General features: G+C 37.9%; 1 pseudogene; it reads right to left on the bottom strand.

Moving 5' to 3' along the window:
- Positions 1-2,425: 2,425 nt before the first annotated feature.
- Positions 2,426-12,726, bottom strand: LOC101718686 (F-actin-uncapping protein LRRC16A pseudogene; annotated as a pseudogene).
- Positions 12,727-18,143: the final 5,417 nt, after the last annotated feature.

Genomic DNA, 18,143 nt, shown 5'->3' with positions numbered 1-18,143 from the left:
TGTAAAATTGATTGGACTTGTACTATTTTGTTCTCCACCAGGTTATTTTTTATGCATCTTCAAATTGCATCATGAGGGATCAAAGATGTGATTTAAAAAAAAATAAAACAAAGAGAATATTCCAGAAAATAAATAGTGTATTTTTCAGACCAAAAAAAAATAATGCTCACTCATATAAAATTGATTAAATTTGTTGCTAAAGGCAAGAGTATGCTCCAGATCAGAAACATCTTTCAAAGTTGTTCCACATGTAGCAAAACCATGTCTGAGTCAAACTACTTCTAAGGAGTTAGTAAAATCAGATGTAATATTAATGAAAATATTATTCTCACAGATAAAGCAGACTCAGCTATAGGCAAAATTCTTCCATCAAGTGATACTTAGACTTCATATAATATTAATGCATCTAATGTGGAAAAACAATTTTATTATATATGCACACCAGAAGATTGTTTGATTTGGATTTGTTTAAAAACAGTGTTTTAGAATGTTTAAATTGGCCTTTGGCATATGACTAGTTCATATAAAAGGGAAGTGTATTAGATTTTTTTTTTGCTGTTTCCTAAATTCAATGACAGTAAATTTACATCTGCTTAATGGTTAGTTTGCCCAATGACTTAAACTATAAAAGTGGCTAGTCTAAATACAATCTCTGTTGTCTTAAAATAAGAGTGTGGGCTTGCTTTAGTCGTAGAAAAACATGTCACTGGCAACAAAATTCTATTATTACTTATCCAGTTGGAGAAATTAACATAAATGAATATGACTGTTTCATAATCATTTAGTTTTTCTAGTATGTTTTATAAAGAAGTGAGAATTGAGCAAAATAAACTTGTTTTAACCTAACAAAATATATCAATTATTAAGGGGAATGATGGCCCCATAAGTTCCTGAAATGAGAAGATCAAAGTATAATTTTTCTGACACATGACAGAATAGGTCTTCTACATAATCAATGCCTTTGTGTTCTTAAGTTTTATATCTAAATGACAAAAAACCCTGCCAACTACAGTGACATTTCTTATGGGAAATCATGGTATTCCACACAACCTCTTTTTTTATTAGGTGAATTCGTTCATTGTAAATGAGACCTAACAGGGCACATGTTCAAGGAATTCTCGCTGCTTTCACCCATGTCCCTCATCACCCTAGAGTAGCTGGCTTAAGAGAGTGATGGAGAATGGTCTTTTGGGGACACTGGGACAGTATCACCAAGGTTGCAATATTTTCCCAGGCCAGGGCACTGTATATGATCTAAATAAGCATCCAGCATATCATGTCCCTTTCTTTGCCAAGATCCATGGGTAGAAATGAGTGGAGCACTGCTTATAATCACTTCTAGTGATTAACATGATCTTTTTTTTTTTTTTTTTGTGGACCAAGGATGAACTCTGGACCTTGCACTTGAGAGGCAGGCGGCAGAACCACTGAGATAAATCTCTAGCCCTCATTAACATGATCTTCACTTTCTCTTCCTGTGACCTGATGTTCTGGTGTCTATGGGTTTTAGTTCCAATGGAGAAACACTTTCACCAGAGACATGATAATGTTTCTATCAGACTGGAAGTTAAGATGGTCACTTGGCTACTTTGCCCCTCATGACTGAACTAATAGCCAATCAAAGGAGTTTCTATACTTACCGGGATGGCTGATCCTGATTACCAGGGGAAACTGAGTTTACTACATAATAGAGGTAAGGTGAGTATGTCTGTAATGTGGAGATTCCTTAGAACACCTCCTTTTTATAATTTATACAAATTGTTTATTAATGTGCTCTGTTAATATAATTACAATGTGCAATTGCATATATCAAGAAAAAATTGGTACATGAGGTCATGTGCACATTGGACACAAACATCTCCAGCTGCCGCCCTGTCTCCCAGATGAAGTTACTCATGTGAGTTAGGGTCCATCTGCTCCATTAACCTCCAAAACCCCAGCTTGCAGGGCGATCTCTAGCTGCCTCAGAGAAATTCAAGTAGAGCCCAAGGAGAAATTGCTAGCTTTCACTAACAGCTCATGAAGCTACGTTTAGAAAGCAAACACCAAGGATTGGGGAAAGACCAAAAATGTGCTTTGACAATCAAGCAAAGGATCTGTTTCTGTAATCTGAAAACAAAAGGAAGAAGGAACTAGGGATGGAAAGATGGAGGCAGGTTAGAGGGAAGGAAGGAAATAAAAGACTAGAAAGAGGAGAGTAAGGCATCAACACAAGGGAAGAAAAGGTATCGGCCTCCAGTCCTCTCTGATGGCTGATAAGTGCTCTCTGCACAGGAAGACTTTGACATGGGCAACCTTTACACAAAAGGAAATTTTTTCTGCTTCTTCTCCAGAGTCATAGATTTGCTGCCTTGGAGGCTATCCTTACTGGAGGACTGTTGCTTTTGCTCTCCATACTCCTAGGCCTGCAGGCCTCAGCTTCTCCTCACACTTCCTGGGAATATGTCCTGGGGCTGGGCTGGGGATTACTCTGCCCAGCTCCTTCCTTGTCTGAGGGAACTCTTTTCAGGACAGGAGGAAGCAGAGCAACTTTAGGGAAACTAGGGCCAGAGGAAGAGTCTGGGACATCTTCAGGCTGGAGGCAGTTCTCGGTTTCTGCAGGATGTTGGGCTGTGGTGCCAGGGTGGGCTTGGGGGACTGCAGGAGGGGCTTCGGGGTGGTCAGTGTACTGGAGGAGCTGCGAGACTTCGGGACCACTTCCACTTTGGGTTCTGCTTTGGCATTCTTTTCTGGAGTTCCTAAACCAAAGCGGTTCTCTGCAAGGCCCCAGTGGAATTCAGCCACTCCGGCACCCCAGTCCCATCATTCCACATTGCTCAAAGCTGGGCTCGGAAAATCCTGGGACGTGGCATCCTTTCCACTTTTCTTCTGGGCACTGGCGGCCCTCCGCTCCTGCTTTGCCTTCGTCTCAGCCAGCAGACCGCTACCCCTCTCCTGGACGCCACACCTGCGTCCTCCCTGCAGGCCGCTCCTGCTGTCCCCACACTCCAGACGTCCTGCTTCCTCGCCTTCAAGGGAGTCTGGTGTCTTCATCTCCTCGGCGAGGTCTGAATTCTCACTGTGTTCTGAGGCCTTCGGCTCCCTCCTAGGGGCATCTGCGGCCGAACCTCTGATGGCCCCTTTTGGTGAGGGGGGTTCTTCTGTCATCAAGACCATTGGAGGTCTGGATAGGGACTTGATTAAATTGAGAAAGCTGCTTTTCCGAGAATCTCGCTTCTTTTCATCTCCTCCTTCATTAAGCTCCTGGGACTCCGAGCCTCTTGAGAAAGTCCTCTTGGAATCCATTTTGGTCACTTTCTTAGTGAAAAATTCATCTACACCTTCATCCACTCTCCCCATAAGACCATTGTGCTCCCAGTCTTGGGGGGCTATGCCAGCAGCGCAAACTGCTGCCTGTGTGGGCTGCTGCTTCTTGCTCCGCTTTGGCCTTAGCTTAGTAAAGTGCTCCAGCTTCCTCCTTCCCTCCTCTGAGAGCAACTTGGAGATGAACCCGGAGCTCTGCTTCTCTTGCCTGATGGATGGGAAGGGTGGGTCTTCCACATGAATGGGCACCTTTTCCAGGTCAAACCCCATTTCAAAGGCCCTGGAAACAGGCCGCAGCATCCGGCTGTGAATACTCGTCCTTGTGGACTTAGGAGTCATCACACATGTATCCAGGTCTTCCAAACACTCTACCTCTGTCAGCTCCTCCAAGGTGACAAGGGAGCACTTGCTGGCTTCTCCTCAGCCAGTTTGGTTTCCAGGGACTCTTGTTGAGGAAGGGTCTTGCCACGTCGGCTGAAATGCTCGGCCAGTTTATGACAGCAGTGTGAGAGTGCATCCAGGATCTTGTGCACAATCCAATCAGACAGGAGGAGGCCACCATCAGCTTCACTTGGCTACTCTTGTTAAGGATAGCAATTTCAGCCTGCTCCAACAGGACATCTTTAGCAAAGGTACATGGAATGGAAAACTTTTCGGTGCTGGCATGAATCAAGTCTTGTCGAATGTGGACTTTTCTCATCACATTGGGACAAAGGTTCTCAGCAGCATCAACCATACATTCAAGCAGAGCCTTTAGTTGTTCATTCACAACTCTTGTAACTTCTCCTGCCTGTCAGTGGGACATCTTATTACTACCATGCCCTGTGATTAAAGTAAATGGGTAACTACAAAACCCCAATTCAGGCAGAACCATTAATGGCCCAGAATCTTCAGAAATGAAGACATGGGTCAATTCACCAGGCAAAGAACCATGCAGAATTGTGATGCTCGTTGAAAGAAAAGAGAATGTGGAAATGATAGTGGAAGAGAATACTCACAAATACCAGCTATGAGCACATGCTCTGTTGCAAAATTATGGGACATAATTTATATGATTACTTTTTCTCATAGCTATCTACCATCTATCTATTTATCTATCATCTATCTAAAGTCTTTGCTTTCTTCATTCTTTTATTCTTTCTTCATCTAAGATTATTAATAATAATTAACTTTGCAGTATATTATTTAAGATATCAAGCACTGCCTGCAATTGTCAAAAATTTTGGCAGTGTCTCCCTCGAACCCAAAGAAAAGAGTAACACCTCCATTAACACATTCACCCTTGATCTTAGACTTCTGGACTCAAGAGCAGTGAAAGAATAAATTTCTGTTGTCTTAAACTAAGAAGTTTTTGTTACTTTGTTATGGCACATCTAGGAAATGGATACAAATATGAAGAGATGAATAGATGCCTGAGGATATTACCCTTTAAGAGTAATTCAAATGTAAATCTACAATATATCAAATTTGACAGAATTTCACATTCCCAATTTTGGTGATGTCTTTAGTATGTAATTGTTACCAAATATTTTAGTTAACTTACACATTACTCAATCCTTGTGCTCTTTGTATTTTTGCCTCATCTGTGTGAAATGTCCTGTGTCCTGTATTGTTTTCCTCAACAGTCCTTATTTTTGTGTGTAGAAATTTTTATACATTGCTTAAGAACATATATTAAGAATTGAGGGAGGCAGGTCTGTGCACGCACTACTAATGTCCCAAGTTGAGCGGAACACACAGAATCAGCCCATGCCCCAGCAACAATCCACTGGAACCGCACCCCCACTTCTCTGTACCGCCACCTGGTTCCACACTACAAAGACGCAGAGGACACTGGACCACCAGACCACAGGGTACTGAGTCCCACTGCTCCCAACCCAGAGGTAGGGGCTTCTGAGATGCTGTCCCACTGCTCCTGGTCCAGAGGAAGGGGCTTCCCAGCCACTTTCGCTCCTGCTGCTCCCAGCCCCGAGGATAGGGCTTTTGGGCCACCTTCTGTCCCACCGCTGCTGGCCCGGAGGAAGGGGCTTCCAGGCCACCATCCCTCCTGCTCCTTCCAGCCCACAGGAAAGGGCTTTTGGGTCACCATCCCTACCGCTGCTCCCGGCCCCTGCCCCACCTCTCCCAGCTCAGAGGAGGTAATCCAAGCAGGCACCAACAGCCCCCACCCCAGTTGAAATGAGAAACCACATAAATAAGTCTCAAAACCAGACTTCCAGATCACCTACAGCAACCCCAAAGGGAAATGAGATGGAACACTCTGATACTCAAACACCTGGACCCACTGAACTGGCAACAAAAGGGGATCTGGAAAAAATGAAATCAGAAAGAATTTCTCAGATAACAGGAGAAATTGTGCCCCTAGTGCAAGACATGATTAATAAATCTAGAGAGGAGCTCAGGAACATGATGGAATCCCAACATAGGAAACAAATGGAATCCATAAAACAGATACAAACAGATTTCCAGGACATGAAAAACTCCACTGAAAGTCTACACAGCAGAATGAGCCAATGTGAGCACAGAAATTCGAATATAGAAGATAAGATTGCAATTAGGGACCAGGAAAATAAAAATTGTTTCAAAATTATAAGGGAACATGAGAAATCAATCCAGCAGCTGCTAGATGATGCAAAGAAGAATAACATAAGACTGATTGGAGTCAAGGAAGAAACAGGAGAGAGTGTAGATGACATAAAAAATCTCTTCACAGAAATAATGGTAGAAAACTTCCCAAACAGGGGAAACGAGCTTGACATACAGATAAGGGAGGCATATAGGACTCCAAATAGCCTTGATCAAAAAAAAAAAAAATCTACACATAGGCATATAATTGTTAAGATTCCAAAAACTCAACAGAAGGACAAAGTCATACAAGCAGTTAGAGAAAAGAAACAAATCACATACAAAGGAAAGCCCATCAGAATCACAGCAGTCTTCTCAACACAAACCATCAAGGCAAGAAGAGCTTGGAGTAACATATTCCAAGCCCTAAAAGAAAGCAGCCTCCAACCCAGATTGATGTACCCTGCAAAACTATCTTTCAAAATTGATGGAGAAATAAGATACTTTCAGGACAAAGAGCACCTTAGGAACTTCGTGAATACCAAACCAGCACGCCAAAGAATTTTACACAATATCCTAGGAACAGACATTGAGGATCACAACCCCAGGAAGCAAAGCAGAATTAACTCATCTGGCATAACAAGAAATTAAATGTAAAGGGGGAGAACCCAACAAAAGGAAAAAGTCATGGCAATGACAAGTTAATACGTTTCAGTTATAACCATCAATGTTAATGGTCTCAATTCACCAATCAAAAGAAATAGACTGGCAGAATGGGTCAAGAAGCAAAATTCAACAATATGCTGCATATAAGAAACACACTTCATTCAAAAGGAAACTCATAGAGTGAAAGTTAAAGGGTGGAAAACAATACTCCATGCAACAGGAACCTGAAAAAAAGCAGGAGTAGCTATCCTCTATGCAGAGAAGTAGATTTCAAACCAACACTGATTAAGAGAGATGAAAAAGGACACTACATCCTTGTAAAGGGAAGAATCCAAGGGGAAGAGATGACAATCATAAATATCTATGCACGAAACACTACTGCGCCCAACTATATAAAACAAATACTAACGGACATGAAAAGTCATATATGCACTAATACAATTGTAGTGGGGGACCTCAACACCCCACTGTCACAAGTAGATAGATCAACTAGACAAAAAGTAAGTAATGAAAAACTAGAACTCAATCAAACTCTTGAACAAATGAACTCAACAGATGTTTACAGAGTCTTCCACCCCACAAAATCAGAATACACATTCTTCTCAGCTGCACATGGGTCATTCTCCAAAATAGACCACATACTCACACATAGAACATGACTAAGTAAGTGCAAAGGAATTGAAGTTGTCCCTTGTTTATTATCAGACCATAGTGCAATGAAATTGGAGATCCATAGCAAAAGAAACTCAAAAAATTTCATAAACACATGGAAATTGAACAACACACTTCTGAATAAACAATGGGTCACAGAGGAAATTAAAGAAAAAATTAGACAGTTCTTTCAATTAAATGACAATGACAATACAACATATCGGAATCTATGGGACACAATGAAAGCAGTCTTACGAGGGAAATTCATAGCAGTGAATACACATATTAGGAAAACAGAATGAGCCCAATTAAACAACCTGATGCTGCAACTCAAGTGTCTAGAAAAAGGTGAACAGGACAACCCCAGAGCTCATACAAGGGAGGAAATGATAAAGATCAGAGGAGAAATCAATGCAATGGAGACTAAGAGAATGATACAAAAAATCAATGAAGCCAAGAGTTGGTTCTTCAAAAGAATCAACAAAATTTACAAACCCTTAGCCAACCTTGTCAGAAAAAGGAAAGAAAAAGTCCAAATCCATGCAATTAGGAATGAAAAGGGTGAAATTACACCAGGCCCAGCAGAAATCCAGAGGATCATCAATACCTACTTCCAGAACCTATGCGCAAGTAAGATGGACAACACAGAAGAAATGGACAGATTCCTAGATACATAAGAATTACCAAAGTTGAATGAAGAAGACCTAAAAATTCTGAACAACCCAATATCAACCAATGAAATTGAAAACATAATAAAAAACTTATCAACCAAGAAAAGCCCAGGCCCTGATGGCTTCACTGCTGAATTCTACAAGACATTTAGAGAGGAACTGCTGCCACTACTGTTTAAACTCTTCAATGAAATTGAAAGGGAAGCAATACTCCCAAATTCATTCCTGGAAGCAAGCATCACCTTGATCCTCAAAGCAGAGAAAGACCCAACCAAAAAAGAGAACTATAGGCCAATTTCACTAATGAACATAGATGCAAAAATCCTTAATAAGATACTGGCAAACAGAATGCAGAAGATGATCAAGAAGATCATACACCCTGATCAAGTAGGATTCATCCCAGCAATGCAGGGATGGTTCAACATATGCAAATCAATCAATGTAATCCATTATACAAAAGAGCCAAGGACAAAAAACAGATGATGATTTCCATAGTTTCAGAAAAAGCATTTGACAAAATCCAACATGCATTTATGATAAAAACCCTACACAAAATTGGAATAGATGGTCTCTACCTCAAACTGATAGAAGCCATCTATGAAAAAACAACAGCCGATATCATACTAAATGGTCAAAAACTAAAATCCTTCACACTAAAATCAGGAACAAGACAAGGATGTCCACTATCACCACTCTTGTTCAATATAGTTCTGGAAACATTAGCCACAGCAATTAGACAAGAGAAAGAAATAAAAGGAATAAAGACTCGAAATGAAGAAGTCAAATTGTCATTTTTTGCAGATGACATGATATTCTATATAGAAGACCCCAAGAACTCCACCAAAAGTCTTCTAGACTTAATAATCAAATTCAGTCAAGTAGCTGGTAACAAGGTCAACACACAAAAATCAATAGCTTTCCTCTACACAAATGACAGACTCACTGAGAGAGAAATAGGGCAAATAATTCCTTTCACAATAGCATCCAAAAAGCTGAAATACCTAGGAATCAACCTAATGAAAGAAATCAAAGACCACTTCTCTGAAAACTATGGCACTCTGCAAAGAGAGATTGAAGATGATATCAGAAAATGGACAGACATCCCCTTTTCCTGAGTAGGAATGATTAATATAGTGAAAATGGCCATACTTCCAAAACTGCTATATAGATTTAATGCAATTCCAATTGAGATCCCAGCAGCATACTTCATAGACCTCGAGAAAACAATCCAAAAATTCATTTGGAGCAAGAAGAGACCCAGAATAGCAAAAGCAATTCTAGGTAACAGAGAAATGGCAGGGGGTATCACAATCCCCAACCTGCAACTCTACTACAAAGCTTCTGTGATAAAAAAGCATGGTACTGGCAAAGAAACAGACCTGAGGACCAGTGGAACAGATTAGAAGATGCAGAAACAATGCCAGACACACTCAGTCATCTCATCTTCGATAAAGGAGCCAAACACCCTCACTGGAGGAAAGATAGCCTCTTTAATAAATGGTGCTGGAAAAGTTGGGCTTCAACTTGCCAAAGATTAAAACTAGACTTGTATCTCTCACCATGCACTAAACTAAAATCAAAATGGATGAAAGATCTAAATATTAAAATAGAAACTCTGAACCAGTTGGAATAGAGGTTAGGTAGAACCCTTGAAGACATCAGTGTAGGAAAAGATTTTATGACAAAAACCTCAGTTGCCCGTGAACTAGCAGAAACAATCAACAAATGGGATCTCTTCTTATTAAAAAGCTTCTGCACAGCAAGAGAAACCACCAGCAGTGTGAAGAGACAACCCACAATGTGGGAAAAAATCTTCACTTGCTCTTCCTCAGACAATGGTCTACTATCTCGAATCTATAAAGAACTTAAAAAGATCAGACCTCCCAAATTTAAAGACCCAATCCGAAAATGGGACTCTGAAATGAACAGACATTTCTCAGACAAGGAAGTAGAAATAGCAAATAAATACATGAAAAAATGTTCAACATCACTGGTCATTCGAGAGATGCAAATGAAAACACCACTGAGATTCCACTTCACTCCAGAAAGAATGGCTGCTATTATGAAATCAACCAATAACAAATGCTGTGGGGAAAGCGGAACCCTGATCCACTTCTGGTGGGAGTGTAGACTGGTGCAAGCACTGTGGAAACCAGTATGGAGATACCTCAAAGAACTAGGACTGGAAGTCCCGTTTGACCCCGCTATTCCACTGCTGGGGATCTTCCCCAAAGAATTAAAAGAATCATACCACAGTGATATATGTGCACCCATGTTTATAGCGGCACATTTTTTGATAGATAAAACTTGGCAACAGCCCAAATGCCCATCAACTGGAGACTGGATAAAGAAAATGTGTTTTTTTTAAAATAAAATGGAGTACTACTCAGCCATAAAAAATGAGAAATTAGAGACATTTATAGCTAAGTGGATGCACATTGAGGCGATACTCTTAAGTGAAATAAATAGGACACACATGTATAAATACCGAATAGTTTCTCTGGTGTGAGAAACTGAAAGTGTAAATAAGGACTAAATGTATAATAGGTAATGTGAAATAGGAAGAAAAGGGGCAAAGGGGAAGGAAGTGGGAGGGCTAGGGGCAAAGATAGAAGGGAATGGGATTAATATGAGAAAATGGAAAAATAGGACCAAAATCTTTGTAAATAGGGAGGACTGGAGGGGTTGAAGGGAGGGCTGGGCAAGGGTGAAAAATAAGAACCAAGACAGATTGTGTAAAGGTGCAAATTTCCAATGATTAATGTCCTTATATTGTGTACCTACAATGTATCAGTGATAAGAATGAATAATTGATAATGCAAAATAGGAAGAAAAGGTCCAAAGGGGTAGGGGTAGTGGGAGGGACAGGGGAAAGGAAAGAAGGGAAAGGAAAAATGATGAGAAATGGAAAAAATGGAAATAAAGTCTTTGTAAATAGACAAGGGTGGAGGGGGTGAAGGGAAGGCTAGGAATGGGGAAAACATGAGAACCAGGATGCATTATGTAAAGGCACAATTCCCAATGAGAAATGTAATTGTGTTATATACCTACAGTGTACCAATAAAAGAATTTAATTAAAAAATAAAATTGAGGGCCGGGGATTTAGCTCAGTGTTTCCACCTGGTGCCCCGCAAGCACAAGGTCTGGAGTTCATTCCTCAGTACCAAAAAAAAAAAAAAAAAAAAAAAAAACAAAAACAAAATTGAAAGAATAGTAAAAGATAAAGATGATTAGGAAACTCGTTCTAAAGAATAGCAATTTTAGCATACATTAGAATCACCAGGAGGCTTTGTTAGAACCAGTTTACTTGACTCCAATTTCAGAGTTTTCTGATTTACTAGGATTGGGCTAAGATCCGCAACTCTTTATTTTAAAAACGTTTTCAGGTTACAATGCCTCTTAATTACAAAACCACTGACATATAAAGAAAATCTGCATATTTAATAAAGGGCACACAAATCATAAAATAGCTCATGTTGTATATGACTTATTTATAATGTTGCAGATTCTTTCCATGTTAATTTAATGCCATTTTGAACCTGTCCCTCCCTCCCATTTTGGGATTCTCTCCCATCATTTTCTATAGTAAGCAATGATTGTCTTAAACTTCTGTATTTCTATACCACCACTTCCCTCCCACTACATATCTAGGGCAACTTTCTAGAGGTCTTGGTGAGTCTTAGATCATCTGTGCAGCTATAACAAGAAGCCACAAATTGGTTAATTTTTAAAGAGTAGAAATTTATTTCTTATTAGTTTGGCAAACCTGGAAGTTCAAGACCAATACATAAGCAAGGTTGATTGTGTGGTGAGGATTTCTCTCTGCTTCCAAACTTCAGCCTTGTTGCTTCATCTTCTGAGGGGAGGAAAACTGTTCTCACATGGCAGAGGCTCAAGGGCAAGAGAGCCCAGGGCTGTGTGAAGTCAGTTTCATAAGGACCTTACCTCTACTTTGCTAGAAACGAGCCCACTCGACCTAATCAGAGCCAAAGGCTGCAGCTCTTCACACTGTCTCAGTGGCCGTTAAGTTTCAATCCTTGAATTCTGGGGGATCCCTAGCACTGTGCCTCTATTTTCTTCCACTCCCACACATTTTCAATGTTTTGGTCATGAATTTTGAGATCAAATCCAACATAACCTGCGGATATTTCATAAGTATCGATAGAACTCAAAATGCAGCAGTACTTTTAATAACCACCGCTTTCAGACAATATTTGAAACAAATGGAGAAAAAGCTAGACCACAAACCATAAATCAGAAACATAAATCATAATTAGTTTTTAAAAAATCATTTTTCAGAAAAATAAAATTTAAACACAAATATCAATAGTGTACTCTAATATTCTTTCACAAAGATTGTATTCTTCAATATCACGGAATAAGTGCTGAACAAAATCATTATAAACAGTTTGAATTTATCATTGATTATAATCAGATTATAGAATATGCTCCTAAGTAATTATATTTTTAAAATTAACCCATTAGGTAAGTTCTAACTCCATCACATAGTGTATGATTTTGCTGCTTAGCTTAGCATTGTTTTGTTATCATCTATCAATGTACATATAATTGGTAATATATATTTTAGAACATGTAAATTAATGCATAAGAAGTTTGCGAGACTTTTGTGGATGTGTGTCAATGTGCAGTATGGGTACCTTGAGGTTCAGATGAATGTTGCTATGTGAAAAATGTAACATGAATAAGATCTTCTAGAAAACAATTATTATAATGTGTACAATGGTCAAAATAAGATGTAGACAGCCTATCAAGTCATGCTACTTACTAGGTAGATACTTGGACTTACCTTTTCATGTTGCTCCTTATGTGCTGTGATGGCCCAAGTGAACGCTATTGCAATTTCAGTCATTCAATTCCAATAAAACAAGTATGTCTTTCTTATTTATTTCATATTCACCCTTTTAATAGTTTGAGCTGATCTTAATAGTACTATCTAAGTATAAATCTGTACTGAAATTGACTAAACTACTGATTAATAATGTCTTTAAGTCAGTTTTCTTTAAGACTGACACTTCTAGTTTCACAGTACTCTTGTGTCATATCTGTGGATATAATTCTCCTTCATTTGTCTTTCCATTTCATTTTCTCCCTGTATCTCTTTCCTCTTTCTCTTCTTTCTTTTATTCTTTTTCTCTCTTTGCTTTTCTCTTTCTTTTCATTTTTTTCTTTTCTATATTTATAGTTATTTAAACATATTGTATACTGCAAATATCAGTATGTTTAACATTTATTTAATTTTGTCATATGTATTCATAATATAAGTATACTTAAATATGAATAATAACATCCACAGTATAGTAATTATTGTAAAATTAGAAAATTTGATTTTGAAGTGACTGTTGTATAATTTTCAACATACCGATCTTTATCAATGAGCATATACGAATTATATCTAATTTTTTCTAAATTCACAGACCTAAAACACATATTTAGAGGTATTGGAATACTTAAATTTTAAAGTCACTTACTATTTAGTGCTTTCTAATAAACAGTCCATTAATTTGACAGTTACTTAGTAAGAATTCACAATTTGCTTAGTAATATTATGATCACTGTGTGGTAGAACTCATATTTTAGTAGTGAGAACAGAGTATGAAGCAATGACACAAAGCTAACTTTCAGAGCTATAGATCGGGTGTTCAGGGATGGCCCAGCCAAGGAGCCCATGTGGATTCTAGATATGAATTTTCAGGGGAAGCAGCCACCAGAAGCTCTTTAGAAAGACTATTCTAGGCTCATCTTATTTGTAATAAAATCTAATATAGTTATGATTGTCAATTAAGAGTAATGACATTTTCATAAAAGTAAAAGTGAGTGAAACAAGTTTTAAGGAACAGAAAAAGAGCCGGGGAAGCTAAAATTTGATGGAAGTGAGGGAGGCAAACTGTTACATATGTGGTCCCACATCAGCGCCTGAAAAGGATTTGGGTTTTTGCATTGTAAAGGAAACCATTAGAGTGTTTCCATGAAAAAATGACGTGAATCTAATTGTTAATTTTAGTTTTATGTTCTGTCCAGCTGATATACTTCAGAGTAGACTATGAAAGAAGAGGACAGGTAAAATAGAACCTGGAATATCGGTAGAGGTAGAGTTCTAGTAGAATAATAGGTTATTTCTGTTCTTCCATTATGTAAATATGAGCATAATATTATGTTAAGATATACTCACATTTATTATTTTCTATAATGACATACAAAGTTACATGCTGTATCTTTAACTGTACACTTATATGCTATGTACAAAACAAAGTTTTTTAACTTTTCTTTCATCCACTTTTTTCAAGAACTGGGCAGGTATTTGGGCCTTTCTAAGTGATTAGATAATACACATAATTTTGGTTTTGCTTTTTGCAGCCCAAGTATAGAACAAGCCCTCATATAGATTTAGTACACTTAATAGGCAAGCGTATCATTTTGAAAAAAGACTTCATTATTATTCAGTTCTCTTTGGCCAGTGCATCCTTGGACCTATATATGTGGAAGAAAGGCCAATGAGTGATGGAGAAAGGGATTATTTACATTGTTTGAAATCTTTGAGTGAGGGCTCATTCTCCTTATTTTATTATGGGTTAAAAATATAAATTCACACTCACTACATGCATGCACACATGTCATCATAATCACTGTCATGATAGCAGAGTAGGTTTGCATATTTCAAAGAGGAAAGATATATATATATATATAATAAAATGATATCCTAGTATCATATCTTTCACATAACCAATATTTTCCCTGTAAAAATTCTTCCATGATATTTATCCCAAATGTTTATCCATTTCTCTTCCCTTCCAGTCCCCTATTTCAATCCTTTTTACCTGATGCATAGATTTCTGAAATAAACTCTCCTTTAGAATTGCTGCCCTTGTTCTCATATTTATTCAAATCATCTCATTTATTTTGCATATTAATTTCCTTAAAGCACAATTTGCTAGAGCTTTGGCCAAAAGTAATGCATCTGGACATAAAATAACAATATCATTATTTTATTTTCCCAGTGTCTCCTCTGAAATGGAAGAATTAATAGACAACAGGATTATTTCCAAATTCATTTGGCTGATACATAAGACCTTCAACAAATTGGCTTTACCCTGCTTTAACATCATTCTTTTGAAATGTACAAAGATTATCAGATGTAAGCAAACATGGATTTGAGTCCTCTTTATATTCTTCATAGGCTTGAAACTTTAGTCGAATTATATGTTTTCTGTAAATAAATTTGCATATATGAAATATGCTGAAATTGAGAATATTTGCTAAGCTTAACACATTAGAGAAAAAGCACAATATTTGATATCTATGGATTGTGTTACTATTTTCATATCATTTATAATCTGAACTCACCACTTCTCTGTAATTTAAATTTATTCATTTTTAAAACAGAATATGGAAAAATTCCCATCTCACAGAGTTGTTAAAAGTATGCACTAAAGAAATGGGAGGGAAGAAATATTTGTAAAGTATTAAAATATGCTTTTCTCTCTAGTTACTGTTTCATATGTTAAAGAACATTTTGAACAATAAGAAGAAAAGAATATTTTCTAGGTCACATGATAGGGAATAGGGAATGAGAGAAAAACGAAAAGGCCAAAAATAGTGGACTTGCAAACAAGTTACATCCATTGACAATATGGCCTCATTTTTGCTGGAGAATGCTGGGAAGGGACAGACACAGAGCCTGTGTTAGAAATGCCCAGCCTCAGCCTCAGGTATCAATATAATGTCCGCCGTGGTCCCTCTTTTTTCCTTCTTGTCTCTCTGTCACTCTCCCTCTCCCTCTCCCTCCTCCCCATCTTTCTTTGATCACCAAGCCCTTCACTCACTTATAAGGTCTACTTCTGTGGTGTTTATTTTCTAGCACTTGTACACAAATTTATCAGGTGCCACAGGTAGAAAGTTCTGTCAAACAAATAGCTTTCTTCCCTAATTCTCATTGCCAGTGAATGCCTTAGGTTATGTGGCAAAAGGGAAATGACATAGGTAACCAGGGTTATCCAGATTAAACTACAGAGATTATCTTGCACTGTTCAGTTGTGTTGAATGTAACCATATAGTCCCTTTAAAAGCAGCACGTGTTCCTAGGCTGGTTGTAACATGGGAGGCAAGAGAGACTCAAATTTGAGAAAAATCCATCTACTAGTGATGGTTTTGAAGATGAATAGAGTCACAAGGCAGAGAACAGGAGACACTAAAAAGCTGTGGAAGACTTTGGAACAGCAGTCAGCAAGCAACGTGGACCTCACCCCTACAACAGCTCTGAAATTCACCAACAATCTTAAGGGCGTTTGGAGTTCATTCTGTCTGGGAGCTTCTAGAAGAGAACTGACTGATCAGCTCCTTGATTTTGGCCCTGAGGGACATGAAGCAGAGGAGTCAGTTGAGTTCTTAGTGAGACTTATGGTGGAATAGTCAGATAGCTTCTTTTTGTTCACGGTGCTAAATCTGGAGTAATTTGTTTATGGAAGAAATGGAAAATATGAAGGGGAATAGTAAGTGGCTCAATTCAGAAACAGACTCTTGTCTTCTATTAGACACAGATATTCCACCTATAATATCTTTTCCCTTTTTTTTCCCCACCATCAGCCTGCGGGACCTTTGCAAAACCTCCATTAAATTCCTATACTGAAGATTTTATTCTGTAACCAAAAACAGTATTTATAACAAGGGCTGCACAATTTAGAATTTGATCATTTATGTTCTCCCTGTGAGATTTTTGATTCTTTATTGAAATTCTGTCTGCTCAGTAAGATTATATATTCTTCGTGAGGAAGGACTTTGATTATATAGGACTGACTCTCTATTTCATATAGCTTAGGAAATTAAAAAAGTGTAAGCGTTGAGATTCAATAAAATATGAAGGCATCACTGACATGTATGTACCAATGAACTAATGTATGCCATTAATTCATTTAGTTTCCTTTCCCCTCCTATAGTAAGTATAGAGCTGGTATAAACTTAAAATCACTCTCCTGACTCTCCCTCCCTTGTACATATTACTTTATTCCCACTTTGCTATGCGATTTCACATTCCTCCAGGGCATTCCAGTTCTATTTGTTCCATTCTGGCTGAGGTTACTTTCTCATTAAACCATGGATTCATGAATTTTCCTTTTCCTTCTGCTTACATATTTTTTGGACTACATTTTTTTTAGTAAGTATACCCAATACTGTCTTGACACTGACTAAAAGCCATGGGAATTTAAAAGACAGAGACAAAATTTATTTCACGTAAGCATTGCGAGTCATATTTTGATAGTATACAAAGTGATCTGCAGGTTGTATATACTAAGGAAAATTCTGTCTGTAGCTACAAAACTTAATGCTTGAATTTGTTCATCAGTGTATTCCATGTGTGTGAGAAAGGAGTAACAGAAGTAAGAATGAATGAATGGAAAGCTGGAACTAATACAGGAATTTGTATCATTAAAATTTATATTAAATTAATTCCTATAAATTATTTACCATTCACATAAAGTGTTAGCAAATTAAAATTTAGGTAGAGGTGAATTGTTATTGGTTTAACTTTTACGTAGGGTTTTTCACAAATTAAAGAAAATAAAGTACACACTGTGGAAATCAGTATGGAGATTCCTCAAAGAACTAGGACTAGAGGTCCCATTTGACCCAGCTATTCCCCTGCTGGGGATCTTCCCAAAAGAATTAAAAGAATCATACCACAGCGATATTATGTGCACCCATGCTCATAGTGGCAAAGTTTGTAATAGCTAAAGCTTGGAAACAGCCCAAGTGCCCATCAACTGGAGACTGGATAAAGAAAATGTTTTTTTAAAATAAAATGGAGTACTACTCAGCCATAAAGAATGAAAAACTAGAGTATTTATAGATAAATGGATGCATATAGAGGCCATACCCTAAAGTGAAATAAACAGGACACACATGTGTAAATACCGAATAGTTTCACTAGTGTGAGAAACTGATAGTGTACACAAGGGTTAAAATGATTAAAATGAATAACTGATAATTTGAAATAGGAAAAAAGGTCCAAAGATGAAGGGGTTAAGGGAGGGGAAGGGGAAAGGAAAGGAGGGAAAGGAAAAACTATGAGAAAAGAAAACAATGTAAATGATGTGTGTGTAAATAGGGAGGGGAGGAGGGGGTGAAGGGTGCACAGGGAATGGGGAAAAAATAAGAACCAAGATACATCATGTACAGGTACAAGCACCCAATGATAAATGTAAATGAATTGTATACCTAAAATGCACCAATAAAATAACTTAGGAAAAAGAAAAGAAAAGAAAAGAAAGCACA

The sequence above is a fragment of the Heterocephalus glaber genome, unplaced genomic scaffold (genome assembly GCF_053883595.1).
Source record: "Heterocephalus glaber isolate CG9 unplaced genomic scaffold, H.glaber_assembly_v1.0 deba00001555, whole genome shotgun sequence".
In the NCBI taxonomy this organism is placed as follows: Eukaryota; Metazoa; Chordata; class Mammalia; order Rodentia; family Bathyergidae; genus Heterocephalus; species Heterocephalus glaber.
Note: the sequence above shows the minus strand (reverse complement) of the source record. Positions and strands in the feature narration are given on the sequence as shown.